Source organism: Amblyomma americanum, chromosome 11 (genome assembly GCF_052857255.1).
Source record: "Amblyomma americanum isolate KBUSLIRL-KWMA chromosome 11, ASM5285725v1, whole genome shotgun sequence".
Taxonomy (NCBI): Eukaryota; Metazoa; Arthropoda; class Arachnida; order Ixodida; family Ixodidae; genus Amblyomma; species Amblyomma americanum.
Window position 1 is genome coordinate 68,137,828 of NC_135507.1, and position 3,854 is coordinate 68,141,681.

The following is a 3,854-nucleotide window of genomic DNA, read 5'->3' on the forward strand; positions in this document are numbered from 1 at the left end:
TGTTAATATATAGATATTTTTTTGCCTTTTGTCCTGGTCTTTGCAATGCCATTTTTCTTGTAGTCGGGTTTTGTTGCCGGTGAGATATAGAATGTTTTCGCGGAAATATGATCCGTTCACTGTTCTACTTTTGACATGCGGCCATCTACCGCAAGGCTGGGCTGTGCCTTTTGTTCATTTTGATTCGATAGCATTAGTGGGTACACACCAAAAACAAGGTGGAGTGTGTCCCGAATTTCACTGATTGCTCGAGAGAGGTGACATGACATTATGGCGTCATCACAGCCTAACCTCCGTAGCAAGTGGCAACCAGTCCACGTGATTAAGATGTCTCGTGATGTTGTGACGTCATCACAACCTGCCAGCCGGGCACTTGGCACACCGTGACTGATGGTAACTAATTTATTGATTTCTTGAGAGTGGTAGCGTGAACTTGTGATTTCATCCCATCCGGCCACAGAAGAAAAGAGAGAAGAAAGCGAAGCATAAAAAATGACATAAATCATCAAAGCAGCTATCATCAACATGTTGTCGTCAGCCTGACTACGCCTACTGCAGGACAAGCGCCTCTCCCATATCTCTCCAATTACCCTCTTCTGTGCCAGCTGCGGGCATCCTATCTTCACAAACTTCTTAGTCTCCTCCAACCCCCTGACTATAATTGGGATCAATGTGAACGATGCGTCCCCTATGTGCTTTCTAAATGTTCATAGAGAAAAACCTCAATAGAAATCGACGAATTAGCGAAAAGCATAGAGTGTTTTTCTGTCATTTCAGGCGGTTTAGAATGTGCACAGCGAGTTTAAAACGGGACATGCAACGTCCCAGAGTTCAGCAGAGACGACAAGGTGAGCGCTGCAGCTATGCATTTGGTGACCAAGATTCAATATGGTGAATTGCTTTCCGGAATGCAAGCATTGCTCGAAAGCGTGGGTGAAAGCGCTTGAGGTAGCGGCGCCTGAGCTGAAAAAAGTTTGTGCAATTTTTTCCTTCTCAACGTTTCATCGAGGTTACAAGACTGGTCTAATTATATTTTGCTACTCCTTGTAGGCTAATGTCTTTTTTTGCTTTGTTTCTTTTATCACTCATGAAGGACAGAGCTGAACTGTTTTCATACGTTACAAAACCTCAAAAGACATACACACTGCATCATTGCGTATCAACATTTAGAGATGAAAGTATCGTTCCTTAGTGCCACTTTCATATGCTAATAAATATCGGAAGCTTATAGAGAGCGGGTTTTTCTATTCGCTAAATTCTAAAGAAGGTAATGAATAATTGCTGTGTGCAAGCGAGAGTGATAAGGAAATAGAGTTCTCTAACATCTCTTGTTACGTCCCGAGAGATCTAGGAACTCCTGGGAATTAGCCGCAGAAAAGTCGCCACACTTCTCGTCGCCGTTGACTCGATGATCCAAAATGAGTCTTCAGGGACCACCAAGACCCGAAGCGCCGCTTCATTATTTCGAGCGCGCAGTTCATCGAACATCGATCCAGGTCCTCGCAGAGTTTCTCCATAGGCCCGGGGCACAGCCGTGACCGAAACAGATCGTCTAAGGCATCCAAGGGTGACAAAGCGCATGCCACACTATGCGCCCACATAAACCAGCCGGTGGTTTCAAATGAGATGCTTGTTTTGGCATGAGGTTTGCGAGTGAAATGCTTCCAGACATTAGTAGAGGGGAGTAAGATTAATTTTAAGGCGAGTCTATACACTTCAGATTAGTGCATAGTGTTCCATCACCTGCTGTGCTGCGGTGCTGGAGTAGACAAATTACTCCACTTCTTAGATGGGTGTAGCTACGTTACCTACACAGGTATGCTCGCGTTCTCCTCGCAAAAACAAATTATGTAATTAATGCTAAACCAGTCCCACAAATGAGGACACTTAAGTCCTTGTAAAGTTTTTTTTTTGAAAGTTTTTTTTTTAATCAAGCAATAGCTAGCTTTTTTTGCACAAAATAGATGAGAAGAGAGGACAAAAAGCTCACATGCTGGTCAGGTTTGTTCTCACCTTTCTCAACAAGTAATTACAGCAGAGAAATGGCAAACAAAATATATAAGAGCGAAAGCTCTACTTCCGGACTATAGCTGCAAAAGCCGGGCTATCGCTGGATCCTTGACATTGATCTTCATCTTTAATACATAAGTAAAATACATATTTCCGCGACCGTCATTCGAACCGGCGGCAACGTGAACATATCAGATTCGCTGGCCACTTCACGACAACGCTATGATATCGCCGCAGAGGATCACGCCTCGTATTTAACCACAAAATACTCTCCCGCTGTGCATTGCACATCGTTGCCCACATCAACAGATCAGGTCAGCTTAACATCAATCGCAGCTCAACCTGAGTCTGATATCGTCGCCAGACGTGCCGACGAAAAGAAAATTAACGGAAGTAAACATACTTACAGGCACTTGAATTAAAGGCGGTGTTATTTTGTAGCCTGTAACTGCGAAATGAAGTGTATTACCTGGGCTAAACCTACGGCAGAAACTGATTCGCGGCTTTGGAAGGACCATATATGCATGCCTTGATCAATTTGCCTAAGGCGAAGAAAGCCCTCAGGACCGATGTGTTCGCGTTGTAAGGCTTACGACGTAGAGATAGCTCGACAGACAGAAAATGCGATGCACGAAATGTCAGTCGCGGAACATACCAAACAGTTTAGCTCGGGATACTGAGGCTGACACAATAATGTTAAATTTCAGAGGTTATCGTTGCATACTTATCGAACATAAGAAAAAATATGCTGTTTCTTTGGGCGTCGACATTGGCGTAATGTAAAGCGAGGCGTGTTCAGCAGCTAGATCACATTGCACTTGTCGTGACAGCAGCTAAAGTAGCTGCAAAATCTTTTCTTCCACATCCGGCTCCCGACACCAAGAAATGGGCGACTGAATGTCCGGATAAGATGCTGTTTCTAGTGTTTTGCTAATCCTTTCTGGGGAAAAATATCGCGCCACTTTTGTAGGACTTGCTTCAGAAACAACGCCTCATTGGTCTGTATTTCGTTCTAGAACTGCAATTGGTCGATCGCTGGAAACATACTAGACCAAACAAAAAAAAAAGCTAAGCTTGCCTGCAGACTGAAATTCGCGACATTCTAACGCTTCTCACTTTGAAGCATCCTCCTATCTCAAATTCTGTCACCAGTCTTGGCAGGTATCCAAGCCCGGTCCGGGTAAATTATCGATGAGAGTGCACATACACCGCCGAGCCTGCTTGACGTCTCAACCAGCATTTGTTAGCGCAAAAAGGAAAGAAAAGCGGCTGCCCGGCCATGCTGCCGTGCGTCACTGTAAGAAGCCATTTTCTGTACGTATCTACGGAGGACAGCGGTAGGAAGTTCAGGGAGCCACCGTTTGCGCAGCTTGAAATATTCTTGGATACAGAGGCGATGCGGGCAGCGTTCGACGGACTTCGGCAGCGACGGAATATGCCTTCTTCGGGGCCATTGTTCAAAAACATGTCTTAATTTCGGGGTTACTAGAGTACTGGAAGCGAGAAGTGGGCCTCTAGGTAACTGCAGCCCATACTCGGCGGCCAAATGCCCGCGCCTCTGTACCGGCACAATAAGTGAATAGAAAAGAACGATAATGAGGCAAAACATACTGCTCACATACCTTTATTACGAGAGCACGACTCTGCACTTTTCCAGTATTTTACTCCAGAACTCATTTGTACCTCTCATATGTGATTCATCAAATGTGAGGCCCGGCATGGCTAAGAACGGCAGCTCTTTACTGGAACTACAGCCCATCCGGAGTTTTTATAGCGGTAACATGTTTTTGACTCACAACAGTATGCATGTGGACCACATTTATGTGCATTCGTGCGCAAAAGTC